The 24069-nt window shown below is 42.6% G+C and overlaps 1 protein-coding gene and 1 long non-coding RNA gene across 2 annotated transcripts in view; both read right to left on the bottom strand.

Annotated features, from left to right (window-relative positions):
* LOC124045955 (rho GTPase-activating protein 20-like) overlaps nucleotides 1-24069 on the bottom strand; it is a 119674-nt gene that overhangs the window by 88810 nt on the left and 6795 nt on the right. The gene's annotated exons all lie outside the window — the stretch shown is intronic.
* Nucleotides 15637-24069, bottom strand: LOC124045968. The gene is made up of 4 exons (XR_006840932.1): nucleotides 23539-24069; nucleotides 23295-23457; nucleotides 22892-23070; nucleotides 15637-16929 (listed from the first exon to the last, which is right to left on the bottom strand). It is a non-coding gene; the product is annotated as an uncharacterized LOC124045968 (long non-coding RNA).

Raw genomic sequence — 24069 nt, forward strand, 5'->3', positions numbered from 1 at the left:
TCTGTCCAAAAATGATGCAGAAAAATTAATCCATGCTTTTGTCACTTCTAGGTTAGACTACTGCAATGCTCTATTTTCCGGCTACCCAGAAAAGCACTAAATAAGCTTTAGTTAGTGCTAAATACGGCTGCTAGAATCCTGACTAGAACCAAAAAATGTGATCATATTACTCCAGTGCTAGCCTCTCTACACTGGCTTCCTGTCAAAGCAAGGGCTGATTTCAAGGTTTTACTGCTAACCTACAAAGCATTACATGGGCTTGCTCCTTACCCATCTCTCTGATTTGGTCCTGCCGTACATACCTACACGTACGCTACGGTCACAAGACGCAGGCCTCCTAATTGTCCCTAGAATTTCTAAGCAAACAGCTGGAGGCAGGGCTTTCTCCTATAGAGCTCCATTTTTATGGAGCGGTCTGCCTACCCATGTCAGAGACGCAAACTCGGTCTCAACCTTTAAGTCCATACTGAAGACTCATCTCTTCAGTGGGTCATATGATTGAGTGTAGTCTGGCCCAGGAGTGGGAAGGTGAACGGAAAGGCTCTGGAGCAACGAACCGCCCTTGCTGTCTCTGCCTGGCCGGTTCCCCTCTTTCCACTGGGATTTTCTGCCTCTAACCCTATTACAGGGGCTGAGTCACTGGCTTACTGGGGCTCTCTCATGCCGTCCCTGGAAGGGGTGCGTCACCTGAGTGGGTTGATTCACTGATGTGGTCATCCTGTCTGGGTTGGCGCCCCCCCTTGGGTTGTGCCATGGCGGAGATCTTTGTGGGCTATACTCAGCCTTGTCTCAGGATGGTAAGTTGGTGGTTGAAGATATCCCTCTAGTGGTGTGGGGGCTGTGCTTTGGCAAAGTGGGTGGGGTTATATCATTCCTGTTTGGCCCTGTCTGGGGGTGTCCTCGGATGGGGCCACAGTGTCTCCTGACCCCTCCTGTCTCAGCCTCCATTTATGCTGCAGTAGTTTGTGTCGGGGGGGCTAGGGTCAGTTTGTTATATCTGGAGTACTTCTCCTGTCCTATTCGGTGTCCTGTGTGAATCTAAGTGTGCGTTCTCTAATTCTCTCCTTCTCTCTTTTTTCTCTCTCTCGGAGGACCTGAGCCCTAGGACCATGCCCCAGGACTACCTGACATGATGACTCCTTGCTGTCCCCAGTCCACCTGGCCGTGCTGCTGCTCCAGTTTCAACTGTTCTGCCTTATTATTCGACCATGCTGGTCATTTATGAACATTTGAACATCTTGGCCATGTTCTGTTATAATCTCCACCCGGCACAGCCAGAAGAGGACTGGCCACCCCACATAGCCTGGTTCCTCTCTAGGTTTCTTCCTAGGTTTTGGCCTTTCTAGGGAGTTTTTCCAAGCCACCGTGCGTCTACACCTGCATTGCTTGCTGTTTGGGGTTTTAGGCTGGGTTTCTGTACAGCACTTTGAGATATCAGCTGATGTACGAAGGGCTATATAAATAAATGTGATTTGATTTGAGTACAGTATGTGTAGAGGTTTCTCTATGACAGAGGCACATAAGCCCAACCAGCCAGGCATGAGGCTGATGATGACTCATTTCTGCTTGAAGGGCCAGCCCAGCACTCCTTCTCTGTCAACTACAATCCTCCTCTCCCTGCTAGCACCTCGCATGGCCCCTCACTCCGATTCTCTGGTTCAGGGAAATACTCTGGAAATACCGTTTCTTGTGCTGTGGCCTATTTCAAAACATCACTGCCAGCCATTCCCCCCTGTACAGCAGCACTCTGTCAGGCTGGCTGAAGTAAACTTGCCATGAATGGAAATAAACGTGTTTATAGTTTTCAGATGACTGTACTAAAAATCCAGACATTTGTTTGAATCGCTCGTGTAGCAGAAAATTCATCACATTGAACATTTTGTGTTATTTGAAAATAGAGATAACAGGTTTGTTTGCACAGTGTCAAAGTTGAGTAATGGTTTACCGCCAAAAAATAATTTCACTCTCTGATGTAGAATTTCCAAAATCCTGGTAAAAAAAAATATATATATATTTATATTATAATATAAATATTATAACACTATAAATCATTATTATGTGGTTAATCTTAAAAATCGAAATGAAAATTATTCAAATCTAAAAGTTAAAATTCAACCAGAGAGAGCTCTTTGATCATGGGAAAAGGCATTGACCGTTGCACTTGAATCATTCCCACGGTGAATGGCTGAGCCCGTTACACTATGAAACCACACATTATTGAAGAGACTTTGATATTACCGGTCGCAATTGATATGGTCAAAACAATATTCTTCTGCGCCAGCAGAAACTCACATCAATACCTTCAGATCACACTGTGAAACTAAGAATTGATGCTATAGCTAGCAATAAAGAGGAATCTGACTGAACAACTCAAATCCCCCGCTTATGCTCTCCAACAGTACGTTATCTGTGAGAGCTGAGATGCCACGCATTGACATTTGTTGGCTACATGTCGGGGGATGCAATTCATGAGGACATATTGTCTCACGATTTCCGAGCATGACACGGCACAGGGGATGTTCAGTGTGCTGCGTGGCTACTGTTTAGTGACCAAAAACACATTCCATGGGATCGGATGGTGGGCTTTTGCACAGATGGGGCTCTATCTATAACGGGACGGGGGGCAGGCTTCTGCACTCTAGTTATGAATGTGTCTCCCTATGCCATGTGAACGCATTGCATGATACACCGACTGAGCTATAATGGATACACCGAGAGCAACTAACAAAAGTGCTGAGCACAGAACTCAGAGATATGCACTAGGTAACTTTGATTGTAAACTACATTGCACACGCCTGTTCGCAAAACTATGTGGAGATATGGGATCAGATCATTACATTGTTCTATTTAATACCGAAGCCTGGTGGTTATCGAGGGGGAGTGTTGGAAAGATTTTTTCCGCGTTCGCAATGGATGTAAAAATCAGGCTTTGTCGACTTTCTGTGTAATGAAAATAAAACGTGTCTCCTTGCCTATGTAACAGACACATTTGGGACACGAACTGAACGCAAGCATCCAAGGGAAGTACAAAAATTAAATCTACAGATGAGTAGTAAGTCAAATGGAACAGCTGATTGAGCTGTCATGTGACTGAATGATGCAGACAACGCATTTATGGGTCACTATGGAGGAGTTTTGGTTCCTTATTCAAAAGGGTATATTGTGCCGTCACACTCCGAGCATTACAACTCATGGTATGCTGGTTCAGTGTTCTCGACTGCATCAAAAACAAATATCTATCCAGGTTGGATGTGACAGGAGAATTACAGTGCCCACTGTCGACCACACCCCCGAAGTTATGTCAGACTAATTAGCAATTTATTGTCATAGGCCCACATTAAAAATATATGATGATGAGTTGAGAATACAATCAGAAATACAGTTAGAATGTTTTTCAAATGGGCCTCCTGAGTGGCGCCGTGGTCTAAGGCACTGCAACGCAGTGTTGCGGCGTCACTACAGCCCGGGTTTCAATCCCAGGCTGTGTCACAAATGGCCGTGACTGGAAGTCCCAATGGGCTGCACACAATTATCCCAACGTAGTCTGGGTTAGGGGAGGGTTTGGCCGGGGGGGCTTTACTTGGCTCATTGCACACTAACGACTCCTTATGGCGGGCCGGGCGCCTGCAGGCTAACTTCAGTCGTCAGTTGAACAGTGTTTCCTCCGACACACTGGTGCAGCTGGATTCTAGGTTAAGCAAGTGAGTCTTAAGCACAGCTTGGCGGGTCATGTTTCGGAGGACGCATGACTCAACCTTCGCCTCTGCCGAGCCCGTTGGGGAGTTGCAGTGATGAGGGGGAGAAAAAGGGGGTACATTGTTTTTTTATATAAGAATGTTTTGCAATTAACTGCCATAGTCCAAATTAAAATTATTTTCACATGGTTGGGGTTGTGGGCCAAAAAAGTTTGGGAATCCCTGGTGTAGATGAAGGGGAGGAGACAGATTTTTAAGCCTTGAGACAATTGAGGCATGGATTATGTGTGTGCCCCGTTCAGAGAGTAAATGGACAAGACAAAAGATGTAAGTGCCTTTGAACGGGGTATGGTAGTAGGTGCCAGGCACACCGGTTTGAGTGTGTCAAGAACTGCAACTCTGCTGGGTTTTTCCATGCTCAACAGTTTCCTGTGTCTATCAAGAATAGTCCACCACCCAAAGGACATCCAGCCAACTTGACACAACTGTGGAAAGCATTCGATACCTTGTAGAGTCCATGCCCCAACGCATTGAGGCTGTTCTGAGGGCAAAAGGGGGTGCAACTCAATAGTGTATGTTTAGGATGATTAAACAGCCAGCACATACCTCAACACACTAACCTCCCATACATCGCATTTACGGTACCTTGATGTACGGTAAAAATGTAGGCCATAACTGAAAATATATTATAGTAATTCTGTAATGTCCTACTTCAACACTGTCTGTTCTGTATGACAGATTTACATGCTGCTCTCGAGACTCAAGAATAATGTGATTTACCTGAATGTATTCCAGCAGTTTCTTTGATGATTTCGATGTGGAAAAGGGGGTACTCGCATGCTCATGGTCAAATAAATACTTAATCCACAGTAAATTATTCTCAAAAGGCATAGGCCTATAGAACTCTTCACTTACGAAGGAACATGCAACATCTTGAATTACTGTCATAAATCTGTTATTCAGACTACTACCCAGAACATAGAAAGGTTGTGTTTTGACTAGAGACACTGTGGATATCAGTAGTAAACTAGGTACCCACTGTGGTCTGAAACTGATAGATACAAAGGCTGTGGATGCTGGTTAATAGAAAATGGCTCTTCAGTGATGTACTATAGTTTGAGGTATTTGTATTTTATGGCTGTTCTCACATCTTTGGGTGTCTTCATTATAATGTATTAATAATGATACACATTCAACATTCCCTATAGCACCCTTGGACATCTGTCTTTTGCAAAAGTGTGTGTGTATGTGTGTGATGATCCAAAAGCAACGGCTCATCCAAACACTATCTGTTTTATTAGACGAGGCAGCAGAGGCTTTTGCCATATATGGTCATAAAAGCATCACGTAGCAGTGTTCTCTCATTTTGCTGTCTGTCAGTGTGGTGAGAGCTAGCTAGCATTACAGCTCTATCACCACCCATCTGCCTCACAGCATCAACTTCATCCATGTTCAGGGTATTGCTGTTATCCCTTTTGAAGAGTAACAATTGCGTGCTCCTGTTTTAATGCTCCCAAATGAGCTTTAGGAAGGTAAGAACGGAACCTTTTCCACACCTGTTGGCCTCTCAACCACGTCTGTGGATGCACACACACACACACACACACACACACACACACACACACACACACACACACACACACACACACACACACACACACACACACACACACACACACACACGAGGAGAGCCTCAGACTCAGAGAGCAGATCAGGGCAGGATTTCTTCACCCTATCCCGCTAGTAGCCAAACCCAACACACAGGCAATCAAAACCACAGCTCCACAAATCTGGAAACAGGCAGATGTTGGGCAATGCCCAGGAATTCCTTTGGGACTAGCAGCGAACCAACCACTAAGCTATGTGTGGCACCAGGACCTTGTTTTACCAAACTCTAAAAATATCCCTGTCTGTAATGCTCGCTCTGAAGTGCATCCACATAATAACCTTGAAAATATTTGCACTACATTGAACATGTAGCCGAGTTGATTTCTGTAGGTCACTCTGTAGGAGGTCCTTGAAGATGCCATTAGAAGAAGTGTAGTAGGATCATTGGGATTTCCTGGAAACAGTCCACTACTTTTAAAGTCCTCAACTACTATTAAAGCTTTTTGTCCAGCAAAGCCCAGACCAGCCAGACCTAGCCCAGGCTGAATCCAGTCCCCTTACCCTCAGCATAGTAGACCCCAGATGGGGAAGCCCTGAGCAGGAGAGGAGGGTAGTGAGGTCTGGAGACCTGTGTGTATCATGGTGAAATAGAGCAGATCTAATTCACCCAGGGGGAGGGAGGGAAGGGGGGATGGGGCAGTACAGGAGAGGGAGAGACTCACCCTCATGTTGTTGTTTATGGTGGCTGATGATGATGCCTCTAGACAGAGTCTACGTATCCATGGTTATGTATAGCGCCCCCCTTCTCTCATCTGCTAACCCCACACTCTCCTCAGCATAAATGGTTGAATGTGTACCAAATTCATTTAGATGGGTCCCTGGATAGTTTGTTAAATACCAAGTCTCCATCAGCATATGAGCTCTCGGTTATAGCAAGCATGCTACTGTTGCTATACATTATATACAAAACTACCACACACATATGTATAAATCAGGAGGCACAAAGTTCTTTTTATAAAGCAATTCCCTCTGTGTATGATGGGTTTCGGAAGTGTCAGTGGTACGCTCTCTTTACTTCTCTTCTCTGCATTTCTGATGTGGCTGTATTTTGGGTGTGTTGCAGGGTATATATAGTCACATATATCCAGAAGGCACCAATCAAGTTAACCACAATCCCAAACTCCTCCAGGAAACCCCAACATGTGGCCACTCCAAAAACAGCTTGTTGATTGGCTGAGAGGGTAGCTAAAAACAGCCCACTGATTGGATAAGAGGAAGGCAGGAGGAGAAAGGACAGAGATGCAAGTTAGAAACGACTGCAGTAATTAGGATAAGTGACGGTGAGACCAAACACAATCGTAACTGTGGTTTCAAGCAAAACATTGCCTATGCATGAAGGAAGACATTTTGTTATGAAACATCCAAGTCACATTCAACAACATCTCACACACACAGAGATGCTTTCTCCTCATGGGGTACTGGCCTTAACCATCTGATGTTATTGTTTTACAGAATGGGTTGTGAAGACACCACCGACGGACAAATACATAGGTGAATACTAAAAGAAACACAGAGTGTAAGTCAAACCTCTGAGTCCATATGAAAGCAATGGAAGGGGATGACATACTCTGACAAACAACCATATAATTCAAAGGTGGTAAGCCACAGCAGAATTGATGACCGAGGGGAGTCCAATATAGGGGGTGGCTGTATGGCGCCAACATAATGCTGATGGCACATGCTTACATGGTCATGATGATGACTGCTCATGTTTAGCTAAAGAAAGTGTTATTCACTGCTTCTACTGCTTATGACAGTGTTCTTCGACTCTCATGAAGGTATTATGTTGTTTGTATTCTGTAATTTCTTATATATTTTTTAAATCTTTAATTAAATAGGCAAGTCAGTTAACTAAGAACCAATTATTATTTTCAATGACGGCCTAGGAACAACGGGTTAACTGCCTTGTTCAGGGACAGAATGACAGATTTGTACCTTGTCAGCTCGGGGATTTGAACTTACAACCCTTCGGCTGCTAGTCCAACGCTCTAACCACTAGGCTACCCTGCCGCAAAGCATTTACAGTACAAGAGCCATGGCCTTCCCTTAATTAACTGGTACTTTTTTCAGATGCTGTATATGTCCTTCTGTGTAAGTAAATATTGCAGAAGCTCTATGACATAAACAGCATTCCTCCCTACAGCAGTATTTGTGTATCTACTGTACGGTGGGTCAGCAGGAAGTGGCACTAAGGGATGAACAGAGGGCGCTTTTCCCACCATCCCCCAGCCTGAGTTTAAAAACATATGGCGACTGACCGGACGCCCCTACTGTGTGCCCTCTCGACTCTCAAACTCAAATTGTGGCACCGCCACAATGTATACATATAGGTTTGTTTGTGTGTGTGTTTTTGGTTTTACTATCCTTGTGGGGACCTGAAGTCCCCACAAGGATAGGACTTTGACATTTCGCCGGGCCCCACAAGGAAAAAGGCTATTTTAGGATTAGGGGTTAGGGTTACAATTATAATTTGGGCTAGGGGTTAGGAAAAATAGGATTTTTAATGGGAATCAATTGTTTAGCCCCCATAAGGATAGTAAAACAAATGTGTGTGTGTGTTTGTGACATGCATACATGTGTATTAGTGCATGTTAGTGTATGTGTATTGGGATCTTGCCAATTTTCTCCCAGTTTCAGTAGCCTGCAACAAAGGGCCATTAAGGGACAGTGTATCCTCCTATGCCCTCTCTCTATGCAGTTACATAAAGCCTCCCCGTCCAAACCCCTCATAGCTAAATATGTGGGAAATACAATCAGCTGTATATCCAACATTACACAACCAGTACAGGTCATCAGAGCGAGAGGCAGAAAGGAGATCAGCTGGGCCGTTTCCTTCCTCAACTAAATTAATTCTAAATGCCTCGACTCTGTGGCTGAAACTAGCCCTCGGCTAGGAGTTAGCGGTGCTTAGCGTAACATAGAGCTAACCTCCACCGGTCTCCTCTCCACAATATCCCCTCAGGGACCCTGGCTGCTGCCGCTACATGAAAGTAACCTCCGGTCAAGCATGAATGTCAGAGGAACGTTGTGGAAATGTGTTAAAGAAGTGGTAAAGTGGAGTTCTGTGGTTTGAATTGCTGAGAAACGTTGTTTGTTGCTGAATGACAATCACCCAAGAGGGAACGTGTGCCTCATGAAGTACTGGAAGACTATCTAGATATGAATAATCTAACAGCAGATTGTCCTTGCATAACCTACATCAGAATTTGAGAGACCCAGGGTTTCTAAGTTAAAGTATTCTAGTGATCTCCTACCCGGAGCCAGGTTGATTGTTTTCCAAAAACCTCAATTGCAATCACAAGATTAGGTCATTAAAAAAAGGATTAGGTTAGAAACTACTGGATTACATTACAGTATATACCACATGAACTGACATCCTTTCATAACAGAGGAGATTTTTGTCTTGAATCCTGGGAAAACAAGAGGATAGGAGTTTACTTTAAAAGAGGACTTTGATTTGTTTCTTCCATAATGTAACCGTTACGTGGGCCTGAAGGTCGGCAAACAGGGTGCATACTTGGTCTACAGAGGCTGCCAGAGAGCATTGTGGAGAGACGGTGGAGTCCGGTCTTACACTGTAGTGTTCCTCAGACATCCCATTTTGACCGATCAACCATTTTTCTAACACTTTATTTGAAAACAACCATAGACACCACAAACAGAGCCAACGTAAGGTGACTAGTTAAATGCTTGTCCTCGTTCTAGTCTTCGCAATTGGAAAACAAACACTTATCAAACAGCAATTTCTTAAAGCAGGGAAACAAAAACAGATGAACGTGATCTGGCTGAAGCTGTCATCAGATATGCACGTACATTATAAACATCTATGACACGTAGGTCTATACACACACACACACACACACACACACACACACACACACACACACGACAAAGTGAAAACATGTTTTTAGATATTTGAGAAATGTATTGAAAATTAAATGCAGAAATAGCATTTACATAAGTATTCACACCCTTTGCTATGACACTCCAAATTGAGCTCAGGTTCTCAAACTTAAGTCAAATGGGGAACAGCGGTGAACAGAAATCTTCAAGTCTTTCCACAGATTTTCAATGGGATTCAAGTCTGGGCTTTGGCTGTGCCACTCAGGGGCTTTCACATTCTTATTCTGAAGCCATCCCAACATTGGTTTGGCTGTATGCTTGGGGTCATTGTCCTGAAGCAGATTCTCATCAGGGATTTGCCAGTGTATGTCTCCATTCATTGCTCCCTCTACCCTTACCAATTTCAAAGTTCCTGCCGCTGAAAAGCCTCCCCATAGCATGATGCGGCCACCACCCATGCTTCACAGTAGACATTGTGTTAGATGGGTGATGTGCTGTGGCTGACTTTCTCCAGCCATAGCACTTTGCATTCGACCAAAGAGTTACATTTTTGTCATCAGACCACAGAATCTTTTGCCTTATGCTCTCAGTTTTTCATCTGCCTTTTTGTAAACTTCAGGTGTGCTGTCATGTACCTCTTTTTCAGGAGTGGCTTCCGTTTGGTCACTCTCCCATAAAGCCCAGATTGGTGAAGTGATGAAGAGACTGTTGTCCTTTCGGCGGGTTCTCCCATCTCAACCAAGGAACTCCTGTCAGAGTTCTGTCAGAGTGGTCATTGGGTTCTTGGTCACTTTCCTGACCAAGGTCCTTCTTGGAAACTTTCAACACTATAAATTGTTTTATACCCTTCCTCAGGTATATGCCTCATCACAATTCTTTCTCAGAACTAGAAGCACAAGCATTTAGCTACACTCGCATTAACATCTGCTAACCTTGTGTATGTGACAAATACCATTTTATTTTATCTGATCTAAGGACAGTTCGTTGGACTTCATGATATAGTTTTTGCTCTGACAAGCATTGTCAACTGTAGGACCTTATATAGACAGGTGTGTTTCTTTCTAAATGACCAAACAATTGAATTGGCCACAGGTGGACTCCAATCAAGTTGTAGAAACATGTCAAGGATGATCAAATTAAATTGAATGCACCTGAGCTCAATTTGGAGTGTCATAGCAAAGGGGTGTAAATTAAATATTGATATATTTCATTTTTCAATAAATGAGCAAACATTTCTAAAAAAACATTTTCACTTTGTCATTATGGGGTATTGTGTGTAGATGGGTGAAGAAAACAAACAATTGAATCCATTTTGAATTCAGGCTGTAACAATAAAATGTGGAATAAGCCAATGGATATGAATAGTTTCTGAAGGCATTGTAACATAGAGGGACACATTCTCTCGTCGACAAGTTCTCCGTCAGTGAAGAGAGGTGCTTTGAGTTCTGAGTTTTGTTTGTCACTTCCAGATGGCGGATAAGGCAACTACGTATTTGGGTCAGTAATGTTTCAAACTTGCTTTAATCCAAAAAAGGCCACCAACTTCATCAACACTTGTTGGCGCTCTGAAGGAAGGGACCTGAGTCACGCAAACAAAATCTCACAACTAAACAATGTTACCATCACGTCATGTTTAACACACTTTCAAGAAATTTGCCAACGGGCCTAGGCACTTAATTAACCAGTGTTGACTTGTATAGTGATTTTATATTAAGCAGATTCTACAGCTCTTTAAAATCAAGCAATATGTTATATGACATGATATTCCTTCATTTAAATTAGATTCCAAAGTATTCATCAAGTTACTGTTTACCAATAAGATCCCTGGACACTACTTTACTGAAGGGCGGAGGCCAACAATTTCATAACATATCAGCCAGTAAACACACACAACACATCGCACACAGCATGCATGCATGCGCACACACACACAACCTGTGTACAAAATGACAGCACTGGTCACGTCTTTTAACAATTAAGGAAATGGCTGTCATTATGAATGAACCATTAACATCAGGGTTGGGCTATTCTCTTTATTTACAATTAAACAGAGACTGGGTTGTTCTATTTACAGACTCATCTATGTGCTCCTTGGCACATTGATAACCCATTGAGTTGAATGTGTGGGGTAAAAAATAAACACCCACCTACAGTAGCTAAGACTTGTCATGTAGACAAGGTTGAACCAGGTCAAACAGAAAAAGAATGTGTGTGGTCACCCCTCTACTTCCCACAACAAACAGTCTCCCCTGCCTCCTCTCGCCCCATCACTAACTGTCATTCAATGGCAGTGGTGTAAAGTACTTTTAAGTATAAATTACTTTAAAGTACTACTTAAGTATTTTTTTCAGTATCTGTACTTTACTTTACTATTTATATTTTTAACAACATTTACTTCACTACATTCCTAAAGAAAATGTACTTTTTCCTCCATACATTTTCCCTGACAACCAAAAGTACTCTTTACATTTTAAATGCTTAGCAGGACAGGAAAATGGTCCAATTCATGCACTTATCAAGAGAACATCCTTGGTCATCCCTACTGTCTCTGATATGACGGACTCACTAAACACAAATGCTTCATTTGTTAATTATATCTGAGTGTTGGAGTGTGCCCCTGGCTATCCGTAAATACATTTTAAAAAACAAGACAATTGTGCTGTCTGGTTTGCTTAATATAAGGAATTTGCAATGATTTATACTTTTACTTTTGATACTTAAGTATATTTAAAACCAAATACTTTTATACTTGAGTTATTTTTTATTAAAAAGGTATCTTTACTTTTGCTCAAGTATAACAATTGAGTACTTTTTCCATCACTGTTCAATGGTCTGATACCCATCTAAGGGCTTAAGCAAAGAATTATATTAAATAATTCTGTAAGTATCACTAAGCACTTCCATGGTATATCCCATCTCTCTCTCTGTCCCTCTCTTGCGCTGTCCATTCAGATTCAACCTGCACCAATTCCGCAGTCCTAATTCTTCTCATACAGTACATATCTCCCCTAATACAGCTGTTTGAAGTTCATCTAGAAATGATGTGCACAGGGCTATACACAGAGTGCACAAAACATTAGGAGCACCTTCCTTATATTGAGTTGCACCCCCCTTTTCCCTCAGTATAGACTGAATTTGTCGGGGCATGGACTCTACAAGGTGTCGAAAGTATTCCACAGGGATGCTAGCCCATGTTGACTCCAATGTTTCCCAGAGTTGTGTCAAGTTGGCTGGGTATCCTTTGGGTGGTGGACCATTCTTGATACACATGGGAAACTTGAGCATGAAAAACCCAGCAGCGTTGCAGTTCTTGGAACACTGAAACCGGTGCTTCTGGCACCTACTACCATACCCCTTTCAAAGGCACTGAAATCTCGTCTTGCCTATTCACCATCTGAATGGCACACATACACAATCCATGTCTCAATTGTCCTCCACTTCATCTACACTGATTGAAGTGGATTTAATAGTTGACATCAATAAGGGATCATAGCTTTCACTTGGATTCACCTGGTCAGTCTAATGAAGAGGAAGAGCACGTGTTCCTAATGTTTTGTATACTCAGTTTACATTCATCAGCGTGTCAGGTTTACAGCATGTCACTCTGTGTTAAACCTGAAATAGACCTGTGTGTGTGTGTGTATATACAGTGAGGGAAAAAAGTATTTGATCCCCTGCTGATTTTGTACGTTTGCCCACTGACAAAGAAGTTATCAGTCTATAATTGTAATGGTAGGTTTATTTGAACAGTGAGACAGAATAACAACAACAAAATCCAGAAAAACATGTCAAAAATGTTATAAATTGATTTGCATTTTAATGAGGGAAATAAGTATTTGAACCCCTCTCAAATCAGAAAGATTTCTGGCTCACAGGTGTCTTTTATACAGGTAACGAGCTGAGATTAGGAGTACACTCTTAAAGGGAGTGCTCCTAATCTTAGTTTGTTACCTGTATAAAAGACACCTGTCCACAGAAGCAATCAATCAGATTCCAAACTCTCCACCATGGCCAAGGAGCTCTCCAAGGATGTCAGGGACAAGATTATAGTCCTACACAATGCTGGAATGGGCTACTAGACCATCGCCAAGCAGCTTGGTGAGAAGGTGACAACAGTTGGTGATTATTCGCAAATGGAAGAAACACAAAAAGAACTGTCAATCTCCCTCGGCCTGGGGCTCCATGCAAGATCTCACCTCGTGGAGTTGCAATGATCATGAGAACGGTGAGGAATCAGCCCAGAACTACACGGGAGGATCTTGTCAATGATCTCAAGACAGCTGGGACCATAGTCGCCAAGAAAACATTTGGTAACACACTACGCTGTGAAGGACTGAAATCCTGCAGCGCCCGCAAGGTCTCCCTGATCAAGAAAGCACATATACATGCCCGTCTGAAGTTTGCCAATGAACATCTGAATGATTCAGAGGACAACTGGGTGAAAGTGTTGTGGTCAGAATGGAGAATGGAGCAAAATGGAGCTCTTTGGCATCAACTCACCTCGCCGTGTTAGGAGGAGGAGGAATGCTGCCTATGACCAAGAACACCATCCCCACTGTCAAACATGGAGGTGGAAACATTATGCTTTGGGGGTGGTTTTCTGCTAAGGGGACAGGACAACTTCACCGCATCAAAGGGACGATGGACGGGGCCATGTACCGTCAAATCTTGGGTGAGAACCTCCTTCCCTCAACCAGGGCATTGAAAATGGGTCGTAAATGGGTATTCCAGCATGACAATGACCCAAAACACACGGCCAAGGCAACAAAGGAGTGGCTCAAGAGGAAGAACATTTTTTTTGTCCTGGAGTGGCCTAGCCTGTCTCCAGACCTTAATCCCATAGAAAATCTGTGGAGTGAGCTGAAGGTTTGAGTTTCCAAACGTCAGCCTCGAAACCTTAATGACTTGGAGAAGATCTGCAAAGAGGAGTGGGACAAAATCCCTCCTGAGATGTGTGCAAACCTGGTGGCCAACTACAAGAAACATCTGACCTCTGATTGCCAACAAGTACTAAGTCATGTTTTGCAGAGGGGTCAAATACTTATTTCCCTCATTAAAATGCAAATCAATTTATAACATTTTTGACATGCGTTTTTCTGGATTTTGTTGTTGTTATTCTGTCTCTCACTGTTCAAATAAACCTACCATTACAATTATAGACTGATCATTTCTTTGTCAGTGGGCAAACATACTTAATCAGCAGGGGATCAAATAGTTTTTCCCTCACTGTATATCAGTGTGTAATGTAATGAAAGATGGCTCTCTTTAAGCAGCTGAGCCCAGTAATCCTATAAGGCACACATACGTTATGACAGGGCTGATGAGGCTCCATATGTGAGGTCTTCATTAAGTCACTTTCACAGGCTGTCAGTGTTCATTAACACACGTCCACTCTTCCTCATATACACATCACCGACGCTGCTTTCCAACCCATGTGTTGTCCTTTGTGCTCGCTCTTCTTTCATTTCCACTTTATTCACACAACTCCCACCTCTGTCAACCTGACATTTCATCCCTCTCTCATCACACCTATTTTCACACTTTAGTCCTCCACTCCACAGTTCCAAAGCTTGATCAAAGTGTAAGTATACTTCAGCCGCAGGCTTACGTGTTTTGGTATCACAAATGAAGACAGACCCGTACAGAATATTCTTGTTTAGTAAACAACAAGATAAGATTACTTTGGTCCTAAAAACATTCTATGCTATATTGGGAGACATGCTTGGAACCATAACCATACTGTAACTTTGCTTAATTTAAAAATGAGTGTGGTCAAAAAAAAGCAAGCAAAATCCAAACTAATCAATCGAGTCCTGTTATCAGAGACTAGGCCTACCGTACGTGTCCTCCATGTTGGTCTGTGGAAGCTAGGAGCATCGATGCTGCATTGGCAGAGTTCTGCGCTGAGGATGATAGATCATTCTGGAAACATTACAGACATTCCCCAGTGAGCTCATCTAAACACATACAAGACTCATTCTGTAATCAATTACAGCCTGGAGAGAAGATGAGGAGGGGGGGGGCATTATTTGGATGAGTAGTGGTGCAGCACCTGCTGCTGAGGGAAGGTTTGAGTCAGGAAGCGAAACGTGGAGCCAATGCATGGATGTCCTGCACCTGTGCTCAGCCACGCTATTGGCCAGTGGTGTGTGTGTGTATGTGCGTGCGTGGGGGGAGGGGTGCATGAGTAGTAGCAACCTGATCAAATAAGATACTAGTGAAGGGGGGGTGCATGAGAACCTACTAAAAGACCCTGGTTGTTGTAGCATCAGATCAGCTCCGTGTATAGCCAGGTCTGTTTACTGCACACACGAGGAGTCTCTAAAAAGGGATAACTGCTTTCTGTTACATAAATAACCTAATTCCTTACTAAACTGAGTACAAAAATGAAAACCCTATATCCAGAGTATGAAAGAGACAGGTATGCATCATCACTATGTGCTCGTGGCACAATCCCCATTTAATAATAATTGTAATTACATGTGTGCAATGTGTTGCCATTCCTCTAAATATTTTAAATGCTATTCTGAGGAGCCTTGATGTTAAAATGATCATCATATAAAACTCTGGATCCAGTCAAGCTAGGTCAACAGTGTTTTGGGGGGGTTCTTTTCTTCAGCACATGCAGACTGAATTTCCAGAGAATGATTAAAAACATGATTATGGAAATGGTACCATGTGAGGAGCAAGGAAGACAAGCCCCAAATAGCATTGTCTGTTCTAGTTAAAGATTATGGTCTTAGTCGATCGTTGTTAGTTAATGGCTATTGTCCTGATAATGACTGTTCAGCTCTAAGGAAGGTTGCAGTTTTGGATGGGGTCCTGGTTCTGGTCATGTATCCAGCACCAGTCATCCTGGTTAATAATCATCTGTCTAGGCATTGGCACTGAGGCTTGGAAACAATCTGTCCTGGTCTACTAATTAGGCCCTAACATGGGGCCTGAACCAGGAATTTTAGTGTCACAGAGATAGTCATGTCAAATTCTTCCCCTTGGTTAAAATCTACATGCTGTTATGGTTTCTCCATCAATTCACCTTAACAAGACCTTATCTAACTTCTAACTCATCCAAGTCCCCATTACTGTACACATACTTCTAACTCTCACTCCTAAGACTCAAAAACATCAATTTATTTTCATTTAGAACTAAAGTTAATCATTAAACACCCACTAGGGAGATTAGAATAACTTTTGTGTTGATCAGGTATGTCGTAATCTCCAGCTATCAACATCAGGCATATTTTTCTGGCACGGTACATTCTTAACAAAAGGCCAAAAGCTACAGCTAACACCTCTGTGTCAATATCCTCAAAAGTTAACTGGTCTTGATTTCTGCATTGCTGAAGCATACAGTCCTGTACACATACTTCTAGACAAAGCCCATGAGAACAATGGAGGATTTAAGTCAATGGGCGAAAAGTCACGTTGCCACTTCCTCTTTTGTTGAAAGCACATTCCACATATGTATGGAAATGCTATCTGAATTAATAGATGGTTTAACTCCAATCTTGAAGTTGAAATGAGGGCATTAAGAAATTCTGAGCATTGGAATGTGGTCGTACAGGAATCAAGTGAATGGGGCAATGTTTTTATATTATGGTTGGTCTGAAAACATGCGCAATCTCCAGCCCCATTGACTTATATTCACAGAGAGGAGAGACAGGCAGTGCTGGGGCCAGGCACCGGCGGTATGGCTGGATTCCCATGTGGCCCACACTCCGCACTGTAAAACAAAGAAAAGATACAAACCGCACAACGCTCAAATATTTAGTCTGACTCCAGCTTAAGAGCTGAAACAGCAAGTAGGATTTGATACAACTTTTCAGCTTCTCCTGCAAATAGGGCAAGTATTTTTTCCACCACCGTTTTAAATATACTAATCTGATCCACTTGTGTGACATCGTGTAACAGGAAAGAGCCTATAGAACGCAACCATATTAATTCCTCTCATCTCTCACTCTGAGTTGACTATTCTATTGGCTCTTCTGCAATATAATAAATATATCTTAAAACAGCCAGAAAACCCAGTTCACAGTCATGTTGTGCCTAGACCCAAACGTCAATGACAACCTTTATTTCTCTCATCCTAAATATCGTGCACACTCTTCAACAGCATGTAAACCATTACAGAAAAGCCTTAATGGCTGTCACAGATTGGGCTGCTGCACGACACCAATAAAATCATTTTTTGAGCATGATGTAATTTCAGTCCTATCTCACTGGAACTCTCCCTGGCCCTTCATTCCTGTAACCAGTCACTGCTAATTAAATCCTGCTCAACACGATATATCCATGGTAACTGATTGTTTTACAAGATGGTGGTGGGTTCCAACGGACGAGGTCATTGGAGTGGGGAGATTAGTTCCACATGTACACTGAACAGAAATATAAACACAACATGTAAAGTGTCAGTCCCATGTTTCATGAGCTGAAATAAAAGATCCCAGAAATGTTCCATACGCACAAAATACGTAGTTCTCTCAAATTGTGCAAAAATTTGTTTACATCCCTGTTAGTGAGCATTTCTCCTTTGCCAAGAGAATCCATCCACCTGACAGGTGTGGCATATCAATAACCTGATTAAACAGCATCATTATTACACAGGTGCACCTTGTGCGGGGGACAATAAAAGGCCACTAAAATGTGCAGTTGTCACAACACAATGCCACAGATGTCTCAAGTTGAGAGAGCGGGCAATTGACATGCTGACTGCAGGAATGTCCAAAAGAGCTGTTGCCAAAGACTTGAATGTTCATTTCTCTACCATAAGCCACATCCAATGTTGTTTTAGAGAATTTGTCAGTACGTCCAACCGGCTTCACAACCGCAGACCACGTTTATGGCGTTGTGTGGGTGACCGGTTTGCTGATGTCAACGTTGTGAACAGAGTGCCCCATGGTGGCAGTGAGGTTATGGTATGGGCAGACATAAGCTACGGACAACAAACACAATTGCATTTTATTGCATTTAATTTGAATGCACAGAGACACCGTGGTGAAATCCTGAAACCCATCGTCGTGCCATTCATCTGCCGACATCACCTTATGTTTTAGCATGAAAATGCACGGGCCCATGTCGCAAGGATCTGTACACAATTCCTGGAAGCTGAAAATGTCCCACTTCTTCCATGGCCTGCATACTCACCAGACATGTCACTTATTGAGCACATTTGGGATGCTCTGGATCGACATGTACGACAGAGTGTTACAGTTCCCGCCAATATCCAGCAACTTCGCACAGCCATTGAAGAGGAGTGGGACAACATTCCGTAGGCCACAATCACCTGCCTGATCAACTCTATGCGAAGGAGATGAGTTGTGCTGCATGAGGCGAATGGTGGTCACACCAGATACTGACTGGTTTTTGGAATATTTTTAAGGTATCTGTATTCCCAGTAATGTGAAATACTGAAATATTTTTGTTCAGTATAAATGACTCAAAATCTAGTTGGATGGAGAGACAGTCCTATATTGTGTAAATATAGGGGTTTAGGCTGATTGGTCTATGCTTACATCTGGCTAATATAGTCCAGTACATTACAAGAGACAAAAAGTGGCCTAATAGCCACATTTAGCGGTATCTTCATCATAACCACCCCTCAAGAGAACTTGTGATTTGACAAGCTCTTCATCAGACAGTACACAGAGAACAGCGTCAGTGTGTCTGAGTGTGTGTGTGGGTGCGTGTATGAGCACGCCTGTACACATCTCCCTGTTTGGTTGAGTGCTAATGCAGCCTTGCGTCACCCAGAGCAGTGTCTTCTCTCATTAGGAAGTAGTGTGGCGCCTAGAGCTGGGAGATAGGAGCTAACTCTCAGTGATTTAACATGAGGGGACGGCCATGGGACTGTTAGCGAGGTTAGTGGTTATGCTAATGCTAGGCAGTCAAAGGGTCGTTTAAGGGACCATATGAAATGTGACTGGGGAAGAGCAATCGGAGAGAGTGAAGAGAGAGACAGGAGCCAAGATAGGGACAGAGAGGGCAAGCCTGGAGAAAACAGTGAAGAAGGGTGGAAAAGGGAGGGAGGGAGAGACTAGAGGGAGTGCCTGCAGAGGGCATGGGTACCCCAGCAGGTTGAGGGGGTGACAATGGGCAAAAGGGTGGTTGTAAGGGTGTGGGCCGCCAGTCAAATTATCACTTGGTTGAACCCATGACCTAGATGAGATACATCTCTACCAAATATTGATGTCATTCCTTAGAAATCAACAAGCAAACAAGGCTTTCAAGCACCCAAACCTTGTGCTCGCCATGCAGCTAGCTTAGTCAGAACAGCACAGGCCCTTGGCAGAATAAAAATAACAGAGAAAGATTGACATATGAGAACACACCCACTACAGTCTTAAATTGAGCTTTGATAAAAGCTTTTCATCAAACAGAACCTCAATTTGTCGTAGTAAAAAGTATCTTTAATATCCTTTTCCACAAAACACCGAATTATGGTTGGTTTTATATACAATAGCATACCTTTGAAGCTCAAGATCGGGTGTAAGAGTTGTGAGCTCGAGCCAAACATTCTCCCTAACTAGAGCTGAAGAGACGTCCTCCATATCTCAGGAAGCTATTCATTAGAGAGGGCATGGAACCTTTTTCCTGTAGATAAGACTCCTCTCTATCCTAAATCAGACATGACTATAGATAGAGTAGGCCGGGGATCCATCTTCAAACGTCCAATCAGATTGACTACGATGATGGATAAATTCATGGAACCAATGGCAATGCCTTCCTTGAATTTGACATACTTCAAGGATGGTCAAAAAAGACTCATCAGGATTTCCATGTGTAAATATGTTTTACGGCTGTGAGTGTATGTATGGCACTTTGTCCAGCTGGCCAACATGTGTGTGTATTGTGTTTGTTTCATCACCTAAGTCACATCTTCAAGTGTTTTTACAGCACAGAGCTCAGGTGTTTTCAGAACTTAATGTGTGTGTGAGATTGGCAGGTGTCGTCTCATCGCCTGTAATTTAGGTGTGTAATGTGTGGCAGAGATGGAAGCTATGTCATTCTCTGTCAATCTCTCAGTGACAGATTTAGTGAATACATAGATCCATAAACAATAGAAAAGCAGTCTATGTAAGGAAAAGCGGAGGGCCCAATGACTTTTCAAATGACAAGGATGACAAGCTAGAATTCTGAGTGTGTGTGTGTGTGTGTATGTGCGTGACCCTCATGTGCATTGCGGACACATTTGTGTGTGACTTTCTTCCTAGAGATACATTTGTTGTGTCGGTTGCATAATTGCTCAAAAGCGTACAGACACTAGAGCCCTCTTCATATAACGGCAGACACAGTGTACAATAAAGTCTAACCATTCACACTATAATATCCCAGGAGTAGACCACCCAGCAGCTCTGTCTCACACTCTGACAACACTGAGTCCATGTGATGATACACACAAAGCTCATAAGCCATGAGCTTGAACAAGAGTCAAGGCAGACAAACTATGCCATGAGGATCTATACATTGAGTAACAGCAACAATGTAATGCCGGTAAAGCCATGTGACACGAGGATGAAGCTGACCCCCTGGTTGAGATTATGATTGGGAGAAGATATGTTGATCCTACATCTGTGCCTGAAGGGAACATCTTCCCAGAGCCATGTGAAGAGGCCCAGACCCACTGGGCACAGACATCAGTTCAATGTATAGTTTTGATTTATATTTGGTTGAGTTGTCAACTAACGTGAAATCAACAAAAAAGTCACCATATCATTGGATTTAGTTTTTAAAAATTAAAAACAGGGTGACATCTTTTGGTGGGAAATGCACTTACATTGATGGCTTTTTGCAAACCAAATCAGTTTCCCACATTTATTCAACATCACAGTGATTTTTTGGGTTGAAATTATGTGGAAGCAACATTGACAACCAGTTTTTAACCAGTGGGGAGTTTCAATTAGAGACTGATGGATCACAGTAGAGCAGACCTTTCCAATATCCCACTGAACCATCTTACCTCACAGGCCTAACAGAAAGCCAGAACACAGGACTCCAATCCACTTTGGTTTATACCAGAGCATAGCTGGGAGCTTTAGTATAGAGAGTGGGAGAAGGTATATCTCACCTAGAAAAAAGGGGATTTGCAATCTGTGATTGCTACATACATTTTATTTATATATACCTGTTGATTGAAGAATAGAACCTATAGATGCTTTATTAGCTTAGCTCAACTGTCATACCCCAGCAGAACACAAAATATAAACAAAAATATAAACATGTAAAGCATTGGTCCCATGTTTAATGAGTTGAAATAAAAGATCACGGAAACCTTCTATACGCACAAAAAGCTTGTGTCTCTCCAATTGTATGCACAAATTAGTTTACATCCCTGCTAGTGAGCATTTCTCCTTTGCCAATATAATCCATCCACCGGCATACCAAGAAGCTGATTATACAACATGATCTGTTCACAGGTGCACCTTGTGCTGGGGACAATAAAAGACCACTCTAAAATGTGCAGTTTTGTCACAACACAATGCCACAGATGTCTCAAGTTGAGGGAGCGTGCAGTTTGTATGCTGTCTGCAGGAATGTTCACCAGAGCTGTTGCCAGAGTATTTCATGTTAATTTCTCTACCATACGCCACCTCCGAAGTCATTTTAGAGAATTTGGCAGTAAGTCCAACCCGCCTCACAATCACAGACTGTGTAACCACGCCAGCCCAGGACCTCCACATCAGGCTTCTTCACCTGCAGGATCGTCTGAGACCAGCCAACAGGACAGCTGATGAAACTGAGGAGTATTTCTGTCTGTAATGTTGGGAAAATCTCATTAAACCAATCTCTGATTGGCTGGGCCTTGACCCCAAGTGGGTGGGCCCATGGCTGCACCTCTGCCGAGTCATGTGAAATCCATAGATTAGGGCCCAATTTATTTATTTAAATTTACTGATTTTCTTACATGAACTGTAACTCAGTAAAATAGTTGCGTTTATATTTTTGTACAGTGTACAAGCTTGTTTTCGTCATGTGTAAACAAACACTGTATAGCCTCAAAACACAGTTAAAACTAGAGGAAAACAGGTGACTGACGTTTCGACGTCTTCCTCAGACTTCTGTACAATGAATTAAAGGGAGCTAAAATAAATCACTGCCTTTTTTGATGAGTGCTCCAACTCATTTCTGGCTTGAATTAGTCCTTTTGGATGTTTTTCTTGGTAAGCTCTTCTCATTTTCAAGTAGTGAGTCATCATAGTTAACACACTGGTGTGAAAACCAAATTATTTGCTTGTCATAAACTGTATTTATAGACCACAATCAACGGTACAAATCAAATCTTATTGGTGACATACACTTGTTTAGCAGATGTTATTGCGGGTGTAGCGAAATGCTTGTGTTTCTAGCTCCAACAGTGCAGAAATATTGAACAATTTCATAACATATACCTAATACACACAAATCTAAGTAAAGGAATGGAATTAAGAATATATAAATACATGGACGAGCAATGTCAGAGTGGCATAGACTAAGATACAGTAGAATACAGTATATACATATGAGAAATGCAAGATAAGTAAACATTAAAGTGACTTGTGTTCCATTTATGAACGTGGCCAGTGATTTCAAGTCTATGTATATAGGCAGCAGTCTCTAATGTGCTAGTGATGGCTATTTAACAGTCTGATGGCCTTGAGATAGATGTTTTTCCAGTCTCTCGGTCCCAGCTTTGATGCACCTGTACTGACCTTGTCTTCTAGATGATAGAGAGGTGAACAGGCAGTGGCTCGGGTGGTTGTTGTCCTTAATCTTCTTGGCCTTCCTGTGACATCAGATGCTGTAGGTGTCCTGGAGGGCAGGTAGTTTGTCCCTGATGCGTTGGGCAGACCGCACTACTCTCTGGAGACATTTGTCTCTGCCAAGTTTTCTAAAGAAATAGTGGTCATATTCATAATATTGATGTAGTGATTCATGCATAACATGGCCTGAGAATTAAACCAAGGATATTACGAATCCCAAATAAAACTTAATAAGTGCCATACTCTGCACTTAAAAAATATGAACTATAGTAAAGTTTGTGTATCTTACGGTACTTATTGAATGGAGGCTTTGGCTGACCACCAAACATCTCCAACTCCTATACCTCCTCACCTAGTCCAATCTTCCACCCAGGACTCAGGGCCCAGGACTCCCATCACAGAGCAGCTGGCAGATCATCATAACACACCCACACTCACACAGTGGAACCCTCGGTGGTGACCCATGCCTCGCCCTGAGAATGTGTGTATCAATGCTGAGAAGCAGGTCAAGCATTCTGAAAGTGCAGCAAAGTAAAATAATTGTCACACCGATTTATCCAGATGGTTTAGGGTTTACCACTCAGATACACACCCACCTCTAAAGGCCCCAGTCTCCAGCCCAGTACCATGTCAAAGGCCCCCAATTCAAAGGCAATGGTCCCCGATGGTCTCTGATGAGACTGAGTGTGATGCTTGAGGGTCCCTTTGGGTTTTAAATATGAGGACCTGAAGACCATCTGAAGACAGAAAGCCTCTATTGAGTAATACATGGAACCAATGAGCGCATTGAGTAGGATCACTGTATTGTGGGGATACAATATGGTCCTCTGTAGTCTCCCATTACATTTAATGTAACAAGGTCATTTCACAAAAAGAGCAATACTGTTGGTCAGTTTATTATTATTATTTTTTTTTTTACATATATTTAACTAAGCAAGTCAGTTAAGAACAAATTCTTACATACAATCACAGCCTACCGAAAGGCCTCCTGATGGGATTTTAAATTGAAAAAAATGAAAAATAGGACAAAACACATCACGACAAGAGAACACGACACTACATAAAGAGAGACCTAAGAGAACATAGCAAGGCAGCAACACATGACAACACAGCATGGTAGCAACACA

This window comes from Oncorhynchus gorbuscha, linkage group LG01 (genome assembly GCF_021184085.1).
Source record: "Oncorhynchus gorbuscha isolate QuinsamMale2020 ecotype Even-year linkage group LG01, OgorEven_v1.0, whole genome shotgun sequence".
Classification (NCBI taxonomy): domain Eukaryota; kingdom Metazoa; phylum Chordata; class Actinopteri; order Salmoniformes; family Salmonidae; genus Oncorhynchus; species Oncorhynchus gorbuscha.